At 32.7% G+C, this 11,343-nt stretch overlaps 1 protein-coding gene across 4 annotated transcripts in view; it reads right to left on the bottom strand.

Moving 5' to 3' along the window:
* LOC119840742 (tyrosine-protein kinase Src64B) overlaps positions 1–11,343 on the bottom strand; it is a 50,307-nt gene that overhangs the window by 33,901 nt on the left and 5,063 nt on the right. For 2 of the 4 annotated variants that reach the window (XM_038367467.1, XM_038367464.1), the window contains exon 1: positions 4,180–4,481. The exons of the other annotated variants lie outside the window; for them this stretch is intronic. The gene's annotated coding sequence lies outside the window, so the exon portion shown is untranslated. Of the gene's footprint in view, positions 1–4,179; positions 4,482–11,343 lie in introns of those variants that run through there. 4 annotated transcript variants of the gene reach the window in all.

The following is an 11,343-nucleotide window of genomic DNA, read 5'->3' as shown; positions in this document are numbered from 1 at the left end:
CAGATTCGAAATTCAAATGTAATATTTTTTTATAATTAAGTGTAACAGTATTTATGGCCAGACTAAGTATATATAGGTACGCTACAACACAAATCATTGAATTGTTCTATAAGTATTGTGAACAATTAATAAATTTAATTGTTCACAAATTTCTAGTACAATGTATCACATGTACGCGTTTGTCCTTTAATCAGGACTATTCCTTCCTTAACGGCCTACTTCTATTCTTTTAGGAGTATTGAGTAACGAAATTGAATTTACGCAAGAGGATAAATCTGCAATAGATTTATGTTAATAGTAAATCTTCGTTTCTAACTAGCAGGTTTGGAATTGATGTTAAGATTAGGTATTCTCTCTGCGTACACACGTTCGGTGTTCTTGGAAACCAATTCTGCAAGTTGCCACAACAATTTGCCTGCACTGAGCTTTTGTAGTTAAATTATTTCACATGTTCAATCTGTACAGATTAATTGTAATTTGACCCAGATTGACATACATATTTCAGTTTTTCCAACAAATATTCATTTAGCATCTCCATACCATGAAATATAATCATTACAATCCATTTTAGCGAAAATATAGCTGCTTTTATTAATAAATATGCAATCTTTAATTAATTTATGCTCAACGAATTTCGTTTAGTATAAAAACAAAACACAATATGCAAATGGATTTATTGAAACTTTCACCAACTGCGGACGCCTTCGAACTCTCACTATTTTAAAAATACGTTCATTAAAAAAAGGACTTGGTCCTAATTTGACTGACTAAAAAATTACTTGAACTTAGCAAAACTTATATAAAGAAGCAGATGAACGTTTATAATATTAGATAAGAATCTAAATAGAATTGCACGCGTGCATATAAATCCTTCTGGAGTCTTTAACATTAATAATCATATTGAAAAAAACGAAGGTGTCGTCTGCTCACCCAAACTATGAGAATCGTCATAAATATTAATGACAAATGAATGTCAACTTGAGTTCAATGAACTTTGATCCGATTGTTTAATGTACATATCTTAGACGTAATTACAAATGCGTACAATGCACGAGAGAAAGAATGCGAATGAATAAAACATGATGGAAATGTCTCTGTAAACGAATGATAACCGTCATTGACAAAATACAAAAGAAATACGTACCTTCGAGGAATAGCTATGGTATTTTATAAATTGATATATTATCCGTGTAATTATTATAAATGCTAAAGAAAGAAATCAGCTGGAAATAAGATGATCCATTAACTGAAGTAACGCTTTTAGAAGATAGAGAAATTAATGTATTCGTCAGTACCTTCAATAATAGACACAAATAATAAACATGATTAGTCATATTAAACTACTCATCAATAAACTTGTTTGTAATATCAACCAAATCTTGTTTTGAATTGAATTCATCAAAGAACAAAAGAGGTGACGAATGTACCAAATATGTACCAACAAATTATTATTATACAAACAAGATGCTAATAAATATAACAGGTCTATTTAGTCCAACAATAGACTTAATACGTTTGGAGCTTTCACTTTATTGTCATTATTAAGTATATTTATTTTGTAAGGCATATTATAATCCTTATAAAGAATCAGATTGCTCACAACACTCTCAATTTCATAAGATCTACTTTATTACTTTATTCATGACAACAAAATAAAATAAAGAGACAGAGCTATCATACATCAGTACGGTTTTTTGCAAAAATAACATTAAAAGCTAGATTTTAAATAGGACAGCTGGAATTTATGTCAAGTATGGTAACAAAAAAACGAATATTTTGTAGAGGTTAAGAGGGCAATTAGTCTGTGCATTCACAGTTATACCGAGAAGAAAACGAAAGTTTCTCAATTAAAATGAACTGCGAGTAAAAGTAAGAATATAACACTTAAGACAATCGCCTAATGCAATTCAGACCAAGCTTGCGTTCTCTCGTTGCGTAACTGTTTAAAAAGTGTAATAAATATTAGTTAATGTTATTTACGATGTTGATATGACATGGGCGACTATAAATCGAACTTAACGGACAGTGGGTCAGTGTCCTGCGTCGGTTGCGAGTGAACGGTCTCACAACAATAAAGCAAATTAATGCCATGTATGTTTTATGAAGTGATTTTTGTATTATGTGGATACATATACATACGTTTTAAACATTGTTTTTCCATGTTTGACACCCATATTGAAATGCTTTACTTTCATTCTCTCAAATTTAATCCAAGTATGATTTATGTGTAATTGAAGCAACACTATTCATTTCTATTGATAAAAACAGAAGTATGCAAATTGTAATAGTGTTGTGTGGCTTGCATGGAGATGTTTAATTCTATGGCGAATTAATAATTTGAGACAAATCATGCTATGGATGGAAGAAAGTGTTTGATATCCTATAAAAATATAAAAAAAGGTTCTCTAAACTAAAAAAGGTTATATTCTAAATTAAATTGGGTGTATATTATTATCATCACACGAATTGTTATCATAGTAACTACATATCCGCAAACATTTTTAATAATTTTAGTACGAGATTAAATCCTAAAGTATGCAAAGTTTTCTGCATCATAGCAATTATAAAATTTTAATCATCAGCACATTCAGTTGTGCTCCGTTGAACTTGTAACTGGTTATACATATTACAGATGCTTCGTTAAGTTTTTTGCGCTAACCTAACTATGGAATATTTCCAAAGGGCATTCGGATTCATATGTTTACATAAAATGCTTATTTGATGATACAAACGTTAAATTAAGGCCATAATTAATTTCAGATTAAACAAGCGAGACGGAAAAAGGTTTGTTTATCCAAAAGTTGTCGAGTGGTGATTCAACTGTTTATTTTATAAAAATACTAGCTGCACCCGGCAAACGTTGTTCTGCCTTGCTGTTATCATTTAGGTGTATGAAAAATAGATGTTGGCCGATTCTCAGACCTACCCGATATGCACAAAAAATTTCATCAAAATCGGTCAAGCCGTTTCGGAGGAGTATGGCAACGAAAACTGTGACACGAGAATTTTATATATTAGATTTTTGTTTAATGAATCTTAGCATATTCATTTTTTATGTATATTTGGTACCTTAGGTAATAATAATATGCTTGTTTAGTACTATTTTATGAACCACAATCATTTCCCATCTCTTGAAGAGGCGATTATTAGTACTTCAAAATAATATCAAAACACAATCTCATAATTAAATCGACAAATCAATTAAACTGTAAACATTCGCCTTTATCAATATAATAATATTCTTATCTACGAAAAAGGTATCTACTTTTAGTGTGATACAGAAGGTTCAAGCAAACAAACGATATGAGTTTTAAGATTTCTAGCTCATACAATGAAGGATGAATAATATTAGGGAATAATAACAAAGCGAGTATGTATTTTGAAACATAGATCAATGATTTTTTAGCGCACCTCACGCTTTCATATCTGATGAATCTGCGCAAAACGAGAGCATTGTTGGTCAAGTAAAATTAACTGAAGACAATAAAAATCCTTTCCTTCCTCTAGCAATTTGCTTCTAATTAGACTTACATACATAAATTGTGATAACTACAATTCCAAAGGAATAAAATTACATGGGTACATATTTATAATTTGATGTGTATAAATGAGGATATAAGGTCGTGGAAATGAACAGGGGGTTTTGCAGTCACGTCAGAACATGCTCCAACTTGTCAATATACAATTGTGTACAAATTACAATATCTGCTTCGATTCAAATTTCCAGAGCCGGGTTATTTAAAACATATTCATATAAATAACTCAACAACATGAATGAAAGAGCGTCTCTAAATAAATTCTCCCCCAAATCCGTCCATTGTAGCTGCGAACGATTCGAAATTGGTAACCCCTCAAAATAAAGGTATTTGCTATCCCGCTTCCCCGCACGGTTCGTACCACCCTTCTTTCACATCGTGGGATAATTAAATATTTATGTCATCACAAACGGCACAGCAACCTACAGTTATAAATAATCTTTAATTACTATATATATGCCCTATTATTACATTAAATTACGTTATTGTTCAAATAGCAATTACATCAACTTTCGATCGGTATACTAAGATAACATTATAATGCATAGTCTTTGTTTTCCTACTTTCATAATTTAGTAATTAAGATAATTAGCAACACCAGTTCTCATTTCCAATAATTGTTACCCACTATTGCATTACATACCTGTTCAACAAAGATTTTAATATGTCAATGACATCCCGTTGATAGAAACAAACATAGATATAAACACCAAACTTAGTTGACTAATTGATACACAACAAAACCGTTATTAACTGTCCAATGATAAAAGACGTCACCACGATAATTGAAATCACCAACACAAGCACTTATTTAAACAGCACAGAAAGAGAATACTTTGTTGGAAGTCATATAACACTTCATTATGAAATGGGAAGCTAAAGCTCGAACACGAAAAAAGCTTATGTTCAGAGAAATTCACGTGCGACACCCACGGTAGTTAAACGGAGACTGCATCAATTGAGGGCTACTTGGGGGACGGCGGGGGGATCTCGGTGGGGGCGCGCGAGTCGAGCACCAGCTTGGAGGCGTCGAGCCAGCCTTGTCTGATATGATAACGCATGTATACAAAGCTGACGATGTCATACATCGTTACTTAAACCGGGTAACGACAAGAATCTTATTCAAAATCAAGGTTTTTCTGTACCAATAATTAATATTCAATGACTAAAATTCTGCTGAATAGAATGCATTTAATAAGTTTTTAAGTACAATTTTAACAATCGGATGATCATGATGCAATATTCGTAAAAGAGTATTTTCGAAGCTTTAAGTAATACTAATTGTTTTAAAACATGTCCATAATTTCTTTTTCTTCCAATGGAGATAATACACCAGATTCTAAGCTCTACTGTAACTCGTGCCAATGTAAACAAAATATTGGTTTTGCTTCGGTTTAACGTTTAAGTACATAATTAAGAACCATATGGTTCTTTTAAAAATAGTCGGATGTTGTCAAAACATTTTAAATTATGTACACTATGATGTGCACGATTATATGTTCCACTCAACATCTCGTAAATTTGATCATTACTTACTCTAAAATAAAATACGTGATTTGTGGTACACTTAAAGAAAAGTAGTACAACAAATGAGCACGATAAAATTTATTCATTAGTACTAGAAAACCATGGTTAACAACATTTCAAAGTAAGACTACCACTCAAAAGACACAACAGCGACCTACAATAGCTTAGTCATAAGAAATGCAAACGGCTCACTTACTGAATATCCCGTTTCGTTGAATGCACTGTCGCTGATTCATAATGCGCATCGTAAAATTTAGCGGCCAGTGAGTTGGCAAATTAGTTTAGCCTATATAAAACGCGACAAAAAACGTCAAACTCGAATAACCGTGATCATCTCTTTAATTATTTTATTATGACCTAAACTATTTCAATAACGACGAAAACGATTCAACATCCAAATTAAATGGTACTTAATTAGAAAATATTTAAGAGACAAGGGCATAAATCATTCAGCGATATTGACTCAGGGCCATTAAGGATCGCCTGTTAGTTAGAAGTTAGAACATCAGACGCAGATGGAATGGAACCGAAGCGGCAATAAATTACTCCCAGTCACATCTTGGAGCTTAGAGAAATAAACACGTTCTGTTTTTATTTCTGATCGTATTTCGAATGCGAACAAAAATAATATCGTTTAGAAAATTGATAATAACAAGCAGTACGCCATGCTGTGCGGACTTAAGCAACCCCGACACCGACAAAGTGAAGCAATAAAAATATACGAGGGCTGCAGGCACCACAAACGTGCCGATCTTTTCGTCCGAATTTGTTTTTGGTGACACTCGGTAAGCAAACATAAAGTAAATTTAGTATCCATCAGCGTGTGCGGTATTGTTCTTGGCATATTTGAATACTTCGATATTGAATTGCACGGAATTCCGACTAAACATTCATGTGGAAACGCTCAAGATATAAAATAACAATTGAATTCATACGACATTAATTAAGTTTAATTTTCATTGACTTCCATCCATCAGTTCGAATATAATTTTCTTTCGTTATCGACAACCATTCTATATCTAATATCTTGTACCTAATGCGCAAATAGTTACAAGTTTAGAATTGATACATGAAACAAAATGCCGGTACCTGCATGTATCTAACACACGATATAAACCAATAAAAGTGTCGGTTCTTAACAATGTTTAATAACATTTTATATCGTTATAAAGACAGCACGTGCCGAATGTGTCCCCCACGTTTGCAGGGTTGCATTCTGAAGCCATGCCAGCAGATGTGGGCAAGACATTTAAGTAAACGCATAACGCAACTGCCATCGCATAGCTTCTTATACGCCATACGGTATAATTACCTTTGCCATATTAGGTTTCTGCTCTAAAAAAACCCTGTTAATTATGGAAGAACTTTTTGGAGTTTGGACAAAGAAGAATCCTGTATATATCACACAACTTTATATGGATGCAACATGGGCAAAGTTTCTAATGTTCGACGATATATCTTAAAAAAATAGTTATCAACTCATGAATATGTTTTGTAAATACATAAATTTTACATTTTATCTCGCCTTGAAAAAGTAATTTTTAACGAAAAACATTTCAAATAACGCACGGGATCAAACCTATTTATACAATTTTAATATATTAAAGCCCAGCCATCTTAAACTTTACTTTATCTTGTTATATAATATGATAATAAAATAAAATCCCACACAATATGACATGTTAATAAGTATTATGTGACATCGTTATTTTCTCAACATGTCGAACCAGTTAAAATGATAAACAAAGTAAAAACAATCCGTCATCCATAGACTAGAGAGACTAGAAGTCATAATCGTAAGTTTTATTATCTTATTCTGATAGGCACAAAAATAGATAAAATTATTTAGTTACTTCGATAAGACCCGTTCAGATCGGCGTTTTTTAATCTTAACATGATAATTTTCCGTAACAGTTTTTTCTTACTCTAAGTAATTACTGATTCCACGCTATTAAACTACATTCCGAAATCTATTGAAAAAGTTATATTTCGTATACATACCAAAACAAATTAGGTTATTTCGATGGTCACTTAGTAGGTATATACGTTGGAAATAAGTTTTGCTTTTTATTTTAAAACATTAAATGTTTGTTGTATTAAAATATGAATTAAATTGTCATTGGATTATTGTATTAAATGAAGTAAATATAGTGTATATCAATACTAATTGTATAAAGCTTCAGATCTTTTTTTGAAAGCTCTCTCAGAATCAACTGTATGGATTAAAACATTCTTTCACCGAACAGATAGGTACGTGAATTGTGATCCCAGTGTTATATGACTATATATAATGTACCATGGACGAAGTCGGGACGGACCGCTAGTAATTTATACATAGTAGATACTTCTCAACACAGTTTACCCCAACTGGAATCATACTCCAATAAACATCATAAAACGCATTTCAAAGACTTCCTTACTATGAATGGAATGTATTACTTTAATATTTGGAAGCTATTGGCGAAATGAGGTTCAATACAATCAACTATGCATCGGTTAGCTAGTTCAACGGTCTGGAAGTTTAAGGGGTTAAAATATTATTAAGATGTCTAGACGATTTATTAGTCTAGCTGGTGTTGACATATACTTTCGTGAAACCTTTTGATGCTGGAAATTTATATATCTAAACAAAGATGATGATTTAAGAACGCTTAATACTATTTATTTATTGCTATTATTTAACATCCACGAGCCGTAACCAGATAAAAACATTTCTTAGGCGTATGCAAACTTTTTAGTTAAATTATAATGAAAAGTTATGACTGTTTATCTTCATGACCCAGAAATGTTGGGACATGAGCGAAGCCGCCCGCGGATTGCTAGTATGGAATAAGTTTCATTTATCATAGATTAAGCACGATGCGTATTGAATTCAACTTTAATTTCCCTCTCAACGGTTGTCTATATAAATACAGACACACTCCGATCAGCTGAAAAGTGATGAACTGTACTTTATTAAATGAAGATAAGACAATTTCCTTCAGCTGAGATTGCATTGGATATCGGCCACCCCTATAAATTACCGAGAAATCTCAGTCGGTAATTACGAAATCTTGTTGTAGTCGCAGGAAACAAACGACAAAAAGATTAGAGTTTAACCTTATTTAACTATGACTTGAAATTTATATCGATCGTTTAAAACTTAACTTTAAAGTATTTTGTGTTATCCTAAAAATATTTATGATGATAACATGATTAAGACAAAAATCGAACAACACACTCAATGAACACACCCAACTATAATTCTTTATGTGTGATAAAATGTCACATCAGCAAAGATATTAAAAAATTATTAATGGAACGGACGCGACCTAAATTTTGCCACACGTGAACGACTATTTCCAGACAACAGTAAGCTATGTCAGGTAGCTTTCAAAATAACACCTCTGAAACGCGTGCACATTATCTTGGATTCACATTCACATGTGCATTAACGTTTTGGGAAAGAGCGTGCGTCTATTTACGGTGTACGCAAGTAGCTGTTTACTTATACTTTCCATATCTGCGTACTCATATAATGACGCTCTTTCACTTTTAACAATGTTGTAAAAACTCTTTGTTGAATAGGAATTATGTGAATTTAACAAGCAACCAACTTGTCTGAATCAAAACCAACTTTCATTTTCATGAGATATTCTCAAAAAATCAATGCCAATGGCGGTGAAAAAATGCCATAATTGGACATTCATTCAACAATGGCTGCAGATACAGGATTGCAGACGCGATGCAAATAACAAAAATCAATACGTCGAGCGAACGCTGTGGCCAAACTCGCACAAAATTAACCATCCTCACATTTTTAGCGCACGGTGTGGATGAATGTTTATACTATATTCACAAAAAACCAAACACAAAAGACGGAAAAACTCAAAGCAACAAAGAGCCGTATGGGATACACAATGCGATTTACAAACACAAACTTCGATGCAGACAGAATTCTCAGACGGTCTCTCAGACCTAATAGACAATAGATCATCTGACATCCGTTAAGGGACGTTGACAGGGTAATAACTAACTGCAACCTAGACAGTTACAAACTTTGCATTTGATAAAACCTGCCTCATTGTCATATAGACTACCTACCATGGCAATCCATTGTGTGATAGCTATACGAAGCCCCTAAGTGAGTGGTTGAGAGTCTACGTCTCCAAGCTGGCACTCGAGTGAACCCTGTTGACCTAGTGCATGGCAGTGAGGGCAAAAACTTCATCTACACCTGTTTTATATTATCTCATATAACATTGTAACATAATCAGTGGCTGTGCAGATGCGTTGTGATTTATTTTTCGACGTTTCATTACTGCTAATAATATATTTTAATAGATATAATTTTTTTGATTGAGTTATATATAATACTCAATTTGTGCCATTCCTGCATTACCTACTATTCCATCTTGAACGCTAGATTCAACCACCGTATATATCCATTCAAACGTCGTAATGCGTAACAGCTTTAAAAGTGCCATTGCATCAGTCACAACAAACAACCCCGTCTAGACTAGGCACTAGAAATTTATGCAGAAACTTTATCAGTGAGTGAGACAAAGACTAAGGGACAACGTTGCTCATTAACGTTACAAACCCTTAAGTATAAGAATGGCACGTTTTTAAAGTATTATACGGAAACTTAAACTTTAATTGACGCCATTCTTTCTTAGGTATTGTTTTCATGTCTTCCAAAAAGTAGATCTCTTTCACATATACCGAACTTTCTAAATGCATTCGCTTTTTTAAAATTCCCATATGTAAATTAATTAAATGTGCCTCGAAATACAACAACAGAAGAAAAGCAAAATAAATCTTATGATTTATTTTGCTTTTCTTTCATTAATCAGTGGATACATTTGATATTTTTATACGAAGATTTTCACTGGATGTTTCTTTACTTTTAATTAAAATACATTTCTCCTTTTCATCACAATATGGCGAAGATTATTTCTGTAAGTGAATCATAATATTATTATTATGATTCACTTACAGAAATATATATATAATCATAATATTATTATTATGATTCACTTACAGAAATAATCTTCGCCATATTGTGATGAAAAGGAGAAATGTATTTTAATTAAAAGTAAAGAAACATCCAGTGAAAATCTTCGTATAAAAATATCAAATGTATCCACTGATTAATGAACGGTAATGACTGAAATGCTCATTTCGCTGCTAATTAATCCAGGATGACTGAATGAGCGTCCATAATAGATCAGTTACAAATTCGTCGCTCGTCACAATTTTGTTCTGCTGGATTGCAATGTAAATGCGTGTGAAATTTACATAGTTAATACACGAATTCATTGCATATTTCCATACTAACTATGATGAACATAAATTACAAAAAAAAAACGGTTCATGACATACAAGTAATGCTTATACTGAGCCAATCATAATAAAGGATATTTAATAAAAAATTGCAAAAGTAACAGCGCACCCGCGCAACCGCGATAGAAATAGAAAGGATTTTAAGTAATTGAGGTTTTTTACTACCCCCAGTCAAGACGAAGTACGGTGTGACGAAGTATATACGCAAATAGTGCACTCCGTTCGCGTTGGCAAAGATTTCAATGGGCTGGAAAACTTCAGGTGCCTCGGAAACGTTATTTAGGGCAATGGATAAGGCCTTGATAGGTTATACACACCCACACGAAATATAAAAGCACTTTAATAGATACTCGTAACGGTCGTTAATTAAGAGAATCTTTGCAGTGACGTCACAATTATTAGCACGCTCTACTTTACGCCAGCGTTTATGACGGCATAGAATGAATTTCTCGTTCCGCAAGTTTAAAATATAGATTTGGTTTAGCAATCACCTCGCTTAAATAATTACGGAACAAAAACTCAAAGAACATTTACAATGCAATCCACATAAAACAGATTTAAGTAGGTCATTCATATCGTAAATTTATTTTCTCTCACATGTTATTACCATTTTCTAGGTACATCTTAGAATTATTCAGAAATGCTTTCACTTACCAGTGTAGTTTATCTTATCGAGTCAACGACATTGCATTTATTAGGACCAAAATGGAACATTGCGATGTTCATCACCATATTTGGTATCTTGTATAATCTCTGATCTCATACCCGGTTTCGGTTACTAACAAGAAACCTAATATAGTCTCAACGTAAACGGTATTTTTTAATTAAGAAATCTATATTGTAACATTCGGGCACGCTATTTGTGCTTGTCATAATCTACACATTTTGTAAGAATTTTGCAAACAACTGTATATTGTTTTTGTAACGATTTTACTTCGTCCTTTCGTTAATTATG

The sequence above is a fragment of the Zerene cesonia genome, chromosome 7 (assembly GCF_012273895.1).
Source record: "Zerene cesonia ecotype Mississippi chromosome 7, Zerene_cesonia_1.1, whole genome shotgun sequence".
Classification (NCBI taxonomy): Eukaryota; Metazoa; Arthropoda; class Insecta; order Lepidoptera; family Pieridae; genus Zerene; species Zerene cesonia.
This window is presented reverse-complemented; position numbering and strand designations above follow the sequence as displayed.